Source organism: Lactuca sativa, chromosome 4, assembly GCF_002870075.4.
Source record: "Lactuca sativa cultivar Salinas chromosome 4, Lsat_Salinas_v11, whole genome shotgun sequence".
Lineage (NCBI taxonomy): Eukaryota > Viridiplantae > Streptophyta > Magnoliopsida > Asterales > Asteraceae > Lactuca > Lactuca sativa.
Genome location: NC_056626.2, coordinates 343,616,033 through 343,630,242, shown reverse-complemented (window position 1 = coordinate 343,630,242; position 14,210 = coordinate 343,616,033). Strand labels below are relative to the sequence as shown.

At 39.0% G+C, this 14,210-nt stretch overlaps 1 non-coding gene across 1 annotated transcript; it reads right to left on the bottom strand.

The window, feature by feature from the left end:
• Positions 1-2,225: 2,225 nt before the first annotated feature.
• Positions 2,226-2,332, bottom strand: LOC111906396 (small nucleolar RNA R71). The gene has a single exon (XR_002855199.2). It is a non-coding gene; the product is annotated as a small nucleolar RNA R71 (small nucleolar RNA).
• Between the last annotated feature and the right edge of the window lie 11,878 nt (positions 2,333-14,210).

Below are 14,210 nucleotides of genomic sequence, written 5' to 3'. Positions count from 1 at the left end.
AAGTAGGAGAAACAATTAGAAGTTCGAGAATGGAACAAAGAAGAAAAACACTAAAAATAGCACCGACTCGGCGAGTAAGGGAGACTACTCGGCGAGTCCATCGAAGAATCGAGAAGATAAAGACTCGGGATCCCAGAGAGTTATCACAATACGGGGAATGTGAGATGGACTCAACGAGTCGCCACCTGACTCGACGAGTCGATTCGTATATATAAAGATAACTCCACAGAACGATAGAGGAAAAATTCTGGGACGATTCAGAAGAGTTTTGCTGCGATTGAGAAGTCAGAAAAACCCTAGAAGACGAAGTCATAAGCTAGAATTCAATCCTGAAAGAGAAATGAGGAAAATTTCATCATTCCACTTATTCTTTTGTTTTGTCATTATGGTTAAACAATTAGACTCTGTTGGTTTGCTGTTTTTTACTTCAATTATGAGCTAAAACCTTTAGACTTCTGTTTGGGGATACAAAATTGATAATATTGTTTGATTATTGGTAGGATTAATTCTATGTTGGTGAATTTTGTTATTTTAGCTTGCTAAAGAACCTTGTGTGTGAATAATAATTAATTTTCTGTTAATAGGGAGATAATGGATTAGCATGAACATCTATTGATTATCAATCTCATATGCTTTGTGATCACTTTTGTCATATGTCTAGTATTAATGAACGTTAAACTAGAATTAATAAAAAAATTGAGTAAATTCATGTGCAAGCTTGTGAGATGACCATCAAACAAGAAGTTAATTAAAAGAATGAATTAGTTAACTATTGCAAGTCTAACTTAACCCGAATAATAAATCTAGTAAATTTAATTGAATTAGACAACTGGCCACTGTTTAAGTTAGTTTATTTGCTAAGGATTAGTGTAGTGAATGCGAAACTAATCACTTGAATCGGTAACCGACAAAATAATTAATCCATTGCACCATTACCTTGTAATCAACCATATGATCAATTGAGTTGAACTAAATAGAAGTTCCTTCCCGCTATTGAATTTAGTTAGTTCTTTGCTTTCTAGTTTTTAAGTAAGTAATAGTTAGTAAGTTTCTAGTCTTGTAAAACTAGAGAAAACCCCTACTTATTAATTAATTTAGATAAAATTAGTTTTTAGTTTTAATTTGCCGTTCCCTGTGTTCGATACCCTACTTATTCAACTATACCACAATTGATAGGTTCACTGCCTTTTGTGTGTTATTTTATAATTAAAAGTAGGTTTAAAACTAGGTGAGTTTGCACACATCAAGTTTTTGGCGCCGTTGCCGGGCAACGGTTCTAAAATGAACATTAAATTCTAGTTTAATCGATCCTTTGTGTGGGATTTATCTTGCACAAAGTTATTTACAAAGTAATTCAGTAAGTAGAATTAGTTTCAATAAAATTCCGTTTTTGGAATAACTAGAATTTTTTTTTTAGTTTTTGCCTTGAACTCGCCGAGTGCATTCGTGCAGACTCGGCGACTACATCGCTGTTTCAGCTTTATTTTTTTTATTTCGTTTTTGTTCTTTTTACGCGTTTTGTTTTTTTGTTTTGTTCTGTTTACAGTTGTTTCATGACCCGAGGATCTGATACACCTCTGGTCCCTCCTTTTGAAGACCCGGAATCCGCACTAAGAAGGAGCAAAGGCAAAACCGTTGGAGAATCCACTTCTTCAAAGAACTCACCACTCAAAAACTTAAAGTCCGTTTTCAGCAAGAAGAGGAGCAGCAAAACAGGAGCATCCAGTGCCTCATTGACAATTGAAGACCCAATTCAAGAAGATATCGAGTACGAGACTGAGGAAGAAGAGGAGCCTACTTACGAGCACGAAACCGATTCCGAAGAAGAGTTAGCTATCACAATGGCTAACATTGATGAAGTCCCCATGGGGGAATGGAAGAAGAGGATGCGCGATGACACCGGGCCGGGACTTGTGCAGCCCGCAATTCCCGCGACCGCTACTTTCGAACTAAAAGGCCATATTCTCGCTCAACTCAAGGAGATTCCTTTTTACGGGAAGGATCACGAAGACGCCTACAAGCACTTGGACGAAGTGAATGATGTGGCCGACTACTTCAATGTACCGAATGTTCCACGCGAGACCCAGCTTCTTTGCATGCTTCCAGTCACGTTTAAAGGAGCTGCAAAAGATTGGCTAAAGTCACTTCCTCCAGGATCGGTCACCACATGGGCCAAGATTAAAGAAGAATTCATAGACCATTTCTGCCCGCCCTCCAAGATAGCCAAGCTAAAGAAAGCCATTGCCAACTTTGAGCAACAACCCGGAGAATCTCTTTATGAAGCTTGGGAAAGGTACAAGAGCTTGCTTAGAAATTGCCCACACCATGACCTTAATAGCCAACAAGAGGTTTCCATTTTTTATGATGGAGTCAATGTCACTACAAGGCAATTGCTCGATTCTCAAGGCCCGCTCACGAAGAAGGTGCCCCCGGTAATTAAGGAGTTAATCGAAGAATTCTCTAAACACTCTAGAGAATACCACATTCCAAGAAACGAAGTAAGTCGGGGAGTAGCGAACTCGGCAAATGATAGTAAGGCGGCGGTGATAGCTAAGCTTGATAGTCTAGATAGAAAAATGACAAAAATGGATCAAACAATCCATGCTATTAGGGTGGGATGTGAAAATTGTAGAGGGCCCCATCTCACAAAGGATTGTGATTTGGATGAGAGTGGAAATAAGAAAGCTCAAGTCTTTTATTCGAGTGGCGATCGATACGACGAAAATTAGCGGAAACCTAAGAAGGAATGGCTCCTATACGAAGAGTATAAGAAGGCTAAGGAGGAGAAATACAAGCAGAAGGAGAGGGGACTATATCAAAAGGAAGAACCGGTAGAAAAGAAAGCCAACTTAGAAGAATTATTCACTAGATTCATAGCCGCGTCCGAAAAGAGACACAGTGATCACGATGCTGCAATACACGAGACCATAAATATGCTAAGGAATCAGGAGGCATCCATTCTCAATATTGAGAAACAGCTGGGATAGCTTGCGCATCATGTGAATGATAGAAGACCGGGTCAACTTCCAAGTAACACCGAACCCAATCCAAGAATGGAGAATGTGAGTGCAATAACATCTAGCAATGAAGAAATATTCACAGATGCACTGAGAATCTCCAAGAGGAAGGCAGAAAAGGTAGAAGAAGTGGCTCCAGCAAAACCCGATCCAACTCGCCGAGTCAATCCCTTGGACTCGACGAGTCCATGCGTAAGTGACAAAACTGTCAGTCCTTTAAAGCCATATAATCCTCCTTTTCCATACCCAATCAAAGCCATGCCTGCGGAAAAAGTTGAAGCATATAGAACCTTCATGAAGCATGTTAAAGCCCTACAAGTTAATGTGCCATTTGTGGAAACGATGCTCCAGACACCCAAGTACTTCAACTTGCTAAAAGGTCTTTTTGCTGCTAGGAAGGATTTGGCTGAAATCGCGGAGATAGTATTGAGTGAGCTACCCGAAAAGAAGGGCGATCCGGGGAATATTATAATTCCGTGCCAGTTTGGTAATGAAGTTGTCACCCAAGCATTGACTGACTCAGGTGCAAGCATCAATCTGATGCCTTTCTCTTTCTTCGAGAGGTTGAATTTACCGGAGCCAAGACCGGTAAATATGAAGATCCATTTGGCAGACAAGACAATAATTCACCCACAAGGCGTTTGTGAGGATCTCCTTATTAAAGTCTACAAGTTTATATTTCCGGTAGACTTCGTGGTTGTTGATATGGAAGAAGACCCCGGAATTTTAATTATTTTGGGGAGGTCATTTTTAAACACCGCGTGTGCTTTAATTGATGTATGTGAGTCTACATTAACGTTGAGGGTGGGTGACGAGTCCGTAATATTTAAAGCTATTCCAGAAGCCAAGCAAGAAGAGGAAAGAAAAGAAGAGATCTCATTTATTCATTTGGATGATGAGATATTACAAAAAGAACTTGCACTTTTGCAAAAAGAAGATCCAAGCAAGTTTCTGCTACATTCTGGAGAGGATGGAGATGTTAACAAGGACTTGGAGGAGTTAGAAAAGCTACTGGAAGAAGCCGACTCAGAAAACACCCAAGAAATGATGGAATATGATCAGACTCGCCGAGTCACTTTACTGGACTCGACGAGTCCAGTCGAATTTGATAACAACTTGGACGATTTAGATCTGCTGGTTGCTAGTTCTCTGCATATTCTGGATTTGGATATTTTTCATGATTCTTTAGAAGAACAAACAGCAGGAGGAGAAATGGAAACGGAAGTTCAACACACCGATGTAGCATGCCTTGATGCAATTCCGCTTGAAGATGGGGTGAGCATAGAAAAAGAGGAGGAGGCAAAGGAAAGGAGGGTGCAAGCTGATCAACCATTCATTACCAAACCTAGAGCACGAACTTTCATAAAATACGAAGTAATTAAGTTTAAAGAAAAGGAGGTGCAAGAGAAGGTGAAAAAGAATGGGGTGAAGAAGAAGAAGAGAACAAGGGAAGTCCAAGCAGCTGAGGATGATGCTGTGAAAAAGAAGAGAGGTGAATTAAAAAGGGCTTATAAAAAGAAGATTCACGCTTAAAAGACAAAGTACAAACCACAAAAGATTAGGAGTGCATTCCCGATGCTGGAAGATGACGAAACGTAGATGGGAAGGAGTCCAGCTAATGACTCCTTAAAAAGAAGCGCTTGGCGGGAGGCAACCCATTGTTTAGAGTTTGCTTTCTTTTACTTTTTAGATTTTAGTTTTGTTTGATTTTTTTTCCGAATCATCGAACATGTCTGCTTGAGAGTGTGAATGGACTAAGTGTGGGGTGAAATGAATTTTCTTTTCTAATAAATGACAAGATTTTAAAAATTTTTAAATTGTTTGCAAGAGACTTGGCGAGTCTGACCATGACTCAACGAGTCCATATAGATTTCAGAAAAAATGGCATCACGACCAGACTCGACGAGTCTGACCTTGACTCGACGAGTCGGTATTATTCACAGAAAAACTAATAATAAGAATTACTTTTACAATTGGTAACTAGGGTTTTAACCCTAAAAGAATCAGTTTTTTTTTCAAACCCACTCGCTGTGCGCCTCTCTCTCTCTCAATTCTCTCTCAAGCATTCATCTTCCTCTTCATTGTTCTTCAAAATTTTCAAGTTTCATCACAAAAGGTAACTAATTTCTTCCTCTTTTCTGTTAAGAGCATGATTCTAAGATGATCTATGATGGAAATTGCATAGAAAAACCCGATTTTGAAAAATAGTAAATTTCTAGGGTTTTGATTTTTCATGAATTATGTTGTTTTGCATGCTTATTCTCGCCCTAATACCTTATAAACATGTGCCTAGACAAAACCCTTGAAGTAATTTTGAGATTTCATGGTCCAATTTCGACCGACCTGCCGACTGACTCGTGCAGTTCTTGCGACTCGCCGAGTCCTCCATGGACTCGACGAGTCGAGTCGGGGAACACATGCATGACTTCTTTTAATTATAATCTATGTTTCTGGGTTTTGTGTCTTTGTTTTGCAGAAATAATGTTCAGTGGGGGGCAAAGTTCTAGTGGACGCTAAGGGGACTTTCCTTGGTTGAATTTCCCACAAATCGAGTCCGCTTCAACAATGCGGAAGTGGAAGAAGAAGTTGGCCGACATAAGAATGAAAGAAATTTACGTTGCCCAATAGGATAGATTGGGATTGGTTGCAGAGTGTACGCTATGAAGAGGAGTTAGCTCCTTATCTTTTAAAGGAGTTTACCCACGAAGGAGAGACAATGATTTGTGAGGGGTGGAGCCGGGTCTTTCGAATTCAAGAGCCGGTGTATTTAGAGTTATGCCTAGAGTTCTTCTCCACGGTATCTTTCACTGGGGGAGTGGATTGTTATCACCCGACAAGTTTTAGTTTCTGCCTTGGGGGTGAATTTCATCAATGTTCTGTGCTCGACCTTGCCTATCGATTGGGAATTTATGACCAGCCCTTGGTCTCAACAGCTATCTTTCGGGCCTTTTTGGAGCAATCCCACATGGTGTTTCCCGATGGAGTGACGAGCACGGGTTGGTGGAACACGATTGGCAACAAAGTTTATATTCCGAAATCGGCGCAAGAGGGGAGCATTCGATCGCCTACACACCGCCTTATTCATCGTCTCATTTCATCCACTATTAACCAAAGGAAGGATGATGACAAGGTTTCTAACCTTGATGTCTTCTACTTACGGAGCATTATCACACCCGGCATTTTTTGCAATATTCCTTGGTGTTTGGCTTCATATCTATCGGAGGGTGCGGTCAAGGATCGCAAAACTTCTCGAATTAATGGTGGTATGTTTGTCACCCGGCTAGCCAACTCGTTTGGGTTGATGACCCATGGTGCATGGAACTTCATGACGATGATTCCTACACCTCTATTCAATCCAATTCTTTTCCGGCAGGCCAGGATTATTGAAGACTATGGTGGTGGTCATTATGCTATTCCGCATGATGATCCGGTAGTTGGTCCCGAAGCACCGGGAAGGAGGGTCCAATCGAGGAGGGAGCGGGATGTAGAGGAAGAGCCGCCGGTGATTCCGGTTGATAATGAAGAAGTACCAATGGATTGGTACAATGTGGAGATGAGGCGGTTACAAGATCAAATGGCGCGGGGCATCAATTTTAGCAATCAATCACATGTCTGACTTTTCGACCACTTCAACATTCCGCACATCGATTGTGGTAACTTCCTGTATATTCCAACGTGGGAAGAGGTGATTAGTACAAGAAGAAGTGGTGCGGGAGGAAGTGGAGTAGCGCCGGATCATGACGATGAGGTGGATTAGTTTATTTGCGTTTTTATTGAACAATTTTCAATTTTTTTATGTTTGTTTTTATTTGGTTTGTTTGAATGTGTTAAGACTTTTACTGTTTACTTAATGTTTGATGCTTTGATAATTTTTCAGAATTGAATTAGGAGTGATTGCGTTGAAGGGTTAGAATCGTAGAATCAAGGAAGTTAAAAAGTGAGAAAGAGAGTCATGAAAGGGAAGCGTTAGAGTTAAAGTGTTGAGTCCGGTGCTTAGGGACATTAGCGAGGGAGTCTAGAAGTGAGTAGAAAGTTTTAAGGATTTATTAGAAGCTGGAACACATGCAGAGTATCGTTATTTTTCATCCAGTGACCTACTCGTCGAGTGCACTAAGCTGATTCGACGAGTCGCCTTGAATTTTCATTAATTCGAAGATTTCCGCGATCCTTCTCGACGAGTCTCGTATATACTCGACGAGTCGTTCAGTTTGATACCAAAAGGACTGCTGGTTTGATGCTGATAAGAGTACCACTTGACCATTTATTCTTTCCATATTGATTCTTGAAGATCTTACACTGTTTTTCCCTTGTATTTGGAGCGACCCACACGAGATTTTGACACCCAAGGCATGAATGAGTTGTTCCATGTCTAAAGTCAATTGAAGTTGGAGCTAAAACGAAAGTGATCAGCCTATCAACTGCTATCCCAGGGGAGTTTGTTCCAATTCCCTCTTTATTCTCTTTTTATGTTTTTATCATGCATAATATGCAATGAGGGCATTGCATAAAATAAGTGTGGGGTAGGGGGTTGGTTACATCTTAGTAAATTTAGAATCCTAATATCCTAATTTAGGCTAATTTTAAAAAATTTTGCATACCAAAAGTATTACTTAGAACTTAAGTTAGAAAATTTTGGTAAAAATGATAATTAGGATTCCATGTTTAGAATTTGGTTGATAATTGCATGAATACCCAAATGTTTAGTTGAGCCTATACACGTTACAATGCATTTGTGGCCTCCCTTATTCTAGTGAAATCATGGGACAAAAAGACGACCTTGCTTAGCCCGAGGGATGCAATATGTTTAGCATCATGTACTAGAAATGTATCCAGGAAAATTGTTATCTTTAGCCAATAAGAGTTGAAGTTGAGCGCCCCTGCTTAAGCATGTAAGGATTTGAAAAGAAAAAAAATGATAAGATACATTTGAAAGAAAAAAAAGAAAAAAAAAGAAGAAAAAAGATACTAAAGAAATCAAAAGAAAAGTGAATTCAAAGAGATTAAAGATCAAATGTCAAGAAATAAAGAATTCCAAAAACTTTAGTATGGTATCATGAATTATTTAGATTATGTATGCTTGGGTTGCTCAAACAAAAATACCTTGAGGTTAAGAGGTTTTCTGGGGATGGATTCAGAGGGATGCATAAAGTGAGCATTGTTCGAGAAAACTGGGCGAATGTTTATGAGGATTGTAAGTATTTAGAGTATGGGGAGGTATTTAGGACAATTTTAGACACAAATGCATGTGTTGCGGTCTTGGCGTAATGGCTGGGTTAGATTGGAGTTGTCGTATATGGTTCTATCATGATAAAATTCAGTTTTGCTTGGGGGCAAGCAAAAGACAAGTGTGGGGTATTTTGATATGTGCATAATTAGTTCATATTAAGTATACATTTTTATTCATTTATTAGCTAAATTATTGCATTTTATGGACAAAATGTACTTAAAAGTGTTTGGATTATGTTTTCAGTCCAAAAATGAAGCTCAGAAGCGAAAGGAAGCGGGAGAAACAGTTAGAAGTTCGAGAATGGAACAAAGAAGAAAAACACTAAAAATAGCACCGACTCGGCGAGTAGGAGCGACTACTCGGCGAGTCCGATCGAAGAATCGAGAAGATAAAGACTCGGGATCCCAGAGAGTTATCACAATACGGGGAATGTGAGATGGACTCGACGAGTCGCCACCTGACTCGACGAGTCGATTCGTATATATAAAGATAACTCCACAGAACGATAGAGGAAAAATTCTGGGACGATTCAGAAGAGTTTTTGCTGCGATTGAGAAGTCAGAAAAACCCTAGAAGACGAAGTCATAAGCTAGAATTCAATCCCGAAGGAGAATTGAGGCAAATTTCATCATTCCACTTATTCTTTTTTTTTTTGTCATTATGGTTAAACAATTAGACTCTGTTTGTTTGCTGTTTTTTACTTCAATTATGAGCTAAAACCTTTAGACTTCTGTTTGGGGATACAAAATTGATAATATGGTTTGATTGTTGGTAGGATTAATTCTATGTTGGTGAATTTTGTTATTTTAGCTTGCTAAAGAACCTTGTGTGTGAATAATAATTAATTTTCTGTTAATAGGGAGATAATTGATTAGCATGAACATCTATTGATTATCAATCTCATATGCTTTGTGATCACTTTTGTCATATGTCTAGTATTAATGAACGTTAAACTAGAATTAATAAAAAAAATTGAGTAAATTCATGTGCAAGCTTGTGAGATGACCATCAAACAAGAAGTTAATTAAAAGAATGAATTAGTTAACTATTGCAAGTCTAACTTAACCCGAATAATAAATCTAGTAAATTTAATTGAATTAAACAACTGACCACTGTTTAAGTTAGTTTATTTGCTAAGGATTAGTGTAGTGAATGCGAAACTAATCACTTGAATCCGTAACCGACAAAAGAATTAATCCATTGCACCATTACCTTGTAATCAACCATAGGATCAATTGAGTTGAACTAAATAGAAGTTCCTTCCCGCTATTGAATTTAGTTAGTTCTTTGCTTTCTAGTTTTTAAGTAAGTAATAGTTAGTAAGTTTCTAGTCTTGTAAAACTAGAGAAAACCCCTACTTATTAATTAATTTAGATAAAATTAGTTTTTAGTTTTAATTTGCCGTTCCCTGTGTTCAATACCCTACTTATTCAACTATACCACAATTGATAGGTTCACTGCCTTTTGTGTGTTATTTTATAATTAAAAACCACCCATTTCAAGCTCCAAATCGGTAAGAAATCCATCCTAGGTTATAGATTAGCTTGTTTAACTTACAAATTCGTGTTAAAATCATCCAAAATGACCAAAAACTTGTGTTTACGGCCCAAGAACTATCCCAAACCGTAAACACACATAAATGGGGTTTTGGAGCCCCAAAACCCTCCCAAATCACTTCTAGAGCTTAGATATGACCTAAGGGCTTGTATGAGTGGACTTGGAACACCAAAAACTTAACATTTGGGGAGTAAACATGAGTTTACAGCCCAAGAACATGCTTGGACCGTAAACCCTCATTCATGGGCCGTGAACACCATTTAAGGTGTTAAAATGCCCCTTAAACACCTCCTATGCCTTGGAATAATGTCTAGAATCAACCACCTTTGTGTTAGGGACCTTAAACTTGAAAGAAACCACATCCTTAGGAGATTACGGCCGTAAACCCCCCAAGGAATGGTTCTTGGGCCGTAAACTCCTATAAAGTGGTCAAATGGTGCCCTAACTTCCTTCCATGGCTTGTATATTGAGTTAGAATCACATGTGATTAACCTAGGATCCTCAAAACACAAAAGGAATGGGTATGTGATAGTTTATGGCCGTAAACTCCTATTTTACAGCCGTAAACTCCTTTAAATGGTCCCTTTGATGGTTTATTCACTTCCTATGCCCTAGATTTGATCCTAGCCAAATTCCACAAGTGTTGTATGACCTTTGAGCATCCAAGAACACACCACCCATGAGTTTATGGACGTAGGTCATTGGGCCAAAAACTCCCTTAGGAGTTTACTCTTGAAGAGTAAACTCCATGTCTAGGCCTTACACATCCATAGATGCCACCCGGGTCACTCCTAACACTTGAAATAAAGTGTTTTTGCGTCTCAGAGTGTACTATCTTAATTAATTAGCGGTTCAAAGTCTAATTAGATACAATTTTGTATCTCTTCATATTACATAGGAACCTCGCGCGTTTTCAAGCCCCGAACTGACACTTAGCATCCTAGCCGACACATTTCTCGTGTGGTGAGTTCATACCCCTACACCTTTTTCCGTGTGTTTCAATGTTTTCAGGGGGAATACAAGCAAAAGTACAAGAATATCTTGTACTCAAACTTATTATTTCATTTGAAATGTTTCATATTACGTATGCTTTTAACACTAGAAACTGTATTAACCAACCGTTTAACTTATAGAGTTAGTTTTCAAACTGTTTGTGAAACTCGTTATAAAATGTTATATTTTATATTTCAAAAATGATTTCTCCATGTCATTATTTTTAAAAGCATTAGCTTTGTACTTTTGATTCGTCCCCGGTAACACTCCACAGAGATACGCGAGTGGAGGACCACCTTTTTGAAACAAGATTCTTCCGCATTATTACTTGTAAATTTGTTATTCTTAAAAATTAGAGACACGTCCTCGGAAACACTCCACAGAGATACGCGAGTGGAGGACCGCCCCTGTAACCAGAATCTCCTGGAGGGAGAACGTGAATTGAGTGTATAGATCTATACGGGGCTGACTACCCCGCACCTGGCTGCTAGCTATAGTTGGACCGAAAGGTCCAAGGGTGACAAAAGTCATAAAATGATATTAGACTTCTTATTGCCATATCTAGTCTATCGTATGGTTATGGAACTTGCAATTTAGATAACAGAGATTTACTTGTTAGTAATAATGAATTTAGTAAATTAATAACCTTTAGAATTAGTTTACTACCCACATATTAGTTTTATATACGTGTTAAAACTAATGCACTTTACAAGGATAAACAGGTTTTCAAAACACTTCTCTTAACGCAGCAAGTATGGTAGATACTTGTACATTTCATTCCGGATTTGTAACCAACTTTTAGGAAATAAGTTTTTTTCCTGGGATAACTTAACTCTTCTTAACCAAACTGTGTAACATTGGATAACTAGACCTTTCTTATAAGAAAATATGGGATTTTCTTGGATAACAACTTTTCAGAAAACTAAAGGAAACTTGTTCATTTTCAGAAAACAAAACTGCTTATGAACTCACCAGCTTTATGCTGATTTTCAAACTGCTTGTATTCTCAGGTCCGCATTAGACAGGTACCCCGCGATCTTTTAGAGAAGACGGAGCATATAGAAGACTCGTCTTAGCATTTTGTTCATATGATGTATACGTATAAAACTTGTATAACTTTATTTTCAAACAAATGTAAATACTTCTATGTAATGTAATGGTTGTGTTTACTTTGCTTACTATGTACATTGGTTGTGATACTTAGCATAACGTCACCTCCACCCCAGAACGTTTCCGCCTTCGGTTTCGGGGTGTGACAAGTGTCGTACCGGTTTTGTCGCGAAACTTCGACATGTCATAACTTCTTCGTTATAACTCGGATTTCGGCATTCTTTATACATTCGGAAACCTTGTCACGACCACTACGCCTTCATGTATTGATATCGGTTTTATCTAACATTTTATTTTTACGCTTATTTTTATTCTTAATTCAATTAAGCCACACAATTAAGCATAAAACACATAGTACTGAAATAATACATTGTTATTATTTCAAAATGAGTTACAAAGGTTAACCTAGACTATTACATCGTCATTAATGCCTAGCCCAGAAACACAGGGGTTACAATTCTCTCCACCTTAGGATGATTCCATCCCTGGAATCACACATCAACTAGCAAATGCGGATAGCGACTCGTCATGTCACTCTCCATCTCCCAGGTGAGATTTGTCCCATTCGTATGTTTCCATCGGACAAGCACTAACTCGACCATCTTGCGTGGCAACTTCTTAGTCTTTCGGTCAACGATTGCCTCTGGTTCTTCAATTAACCTCTTGTTCTCATCATGTCTTAATTTTGAAAGTGGAATCATGTCGTGAACTTCTCCCGTGAACTTCCTCAAATAACACACATGGAACGTGTTATGAATACCATTCAGTTCTTCGAATAATTCGAGCTTGTAACCTTGGTTCCCAACCCTCTGAAGAACTTTAAACGGTCTAATAAACCTTGGACTGAACTTTCCCCTTTTACCAAACCTTATAAGTCCCTTCCACGCTGAGACTTTAGGCAAAACCAAATCCCCAACTTCAAAAGTCATCGATCTTCGCTTGTTGTCAGCATAGCTCTTTTGACGATCTTGGGCTGCTAACATTCTCTCCCAAATTATTTTCAACTTTGTAGCAGTTTGATGGACTATCTCCGGTCCCATAAACTGCTTTTCCCCAGCCTCAAGCCAACAAGACGGCGTACGACATTTTTGTAGTACATAGCTTGATAAGGTGCCATCTTTATGCTCGAGTGGAAACTATTATTGTAGGAGAATTCTACCAAAGGTAAATCTTCATCCCAGTTACCTTGGAATTCCAGGGTACATGCTCTCAGCATATCTTCAAGCGTTTGTATCGTTTGTTCGCTCTGACCATCATTCTGTGGATGGTAAGTTGTACTCAAACACAACTTGGTACCCAATTCCTCTTGTAGACTCCTCCAAAATCTTGAGGTGAAATGGCTGTCACGATCTGACACAATCGTTAACGGAACACCGTGAAGCCTCACAATTTCTTTCACGTAATAATTCGCAAGATTATCCATAGACCATTTCTCATTGGCTGCTATGAAATGCGCACTCTTAGTAACAAAATCCATAGCAATGTCTTCCCATTTACCCATAGGCACAGGTAAAGGTTCTAAACTCCCGTGTGGTTTCTAATGTTGTGTCTTGACTCTTGCACAGGTCACACACTCGGCCACATACTTTGCAATATCAAGCTTCATCGTCGGCCACCAGTAATAGGGTTTCAGGTCCCTATATATTTTAGTGCTGCCAGGATGAATTGAGTACATGGTTTTGTGAGTTTCTTCCATCAGAAGATCTCTTATTCCTCCTGACTTAGGTACCCAAATACGATCTTGGAATACCTTTAGTCCATGAACGTTTGTACCAAACACCAACGTTTTGCCCAAACATTCCAACTTTTGGTCATTCTTTTCAGAAGCTTCCTCTTGAGCTTTCTTTATACTCTCTAGAATTGTCAAGACAACTTCTATTCTCAATGCTCTTGGCCTTTTTCGTTCAAGATTGACTTTCCGACTGAAAGCAACAGCAACAACATTTGCTTTACCGGGCCGGTAAATTATCTCACAGTTATTGTCCTTAAGTAGTTCTAGCTAGCGTCGTTGACTCATATTCAATTCTTTCCGACTAAAGAGATATTGGAGACTCTTATGATCAGTGAAAAGTTTGCACTTCGTGCCATAGAGGTAATGCCTCCATATCTTCAGAGCGAAAACTACCGTTGCCAGCTCCAAATTGTGAGTGGGGTAGTTCTTTTCATGCTCCTTCAGCTATCGAGACGCATATGCTATCACCTTTTCTCTTTGGGTCAAAACACAACCCAACCAACCCCAGACGCATCGCTATAGACAGCGAAGTCTTCAACTCCATCGGGTAGAGAAAGAATCGGTGCTTCACATA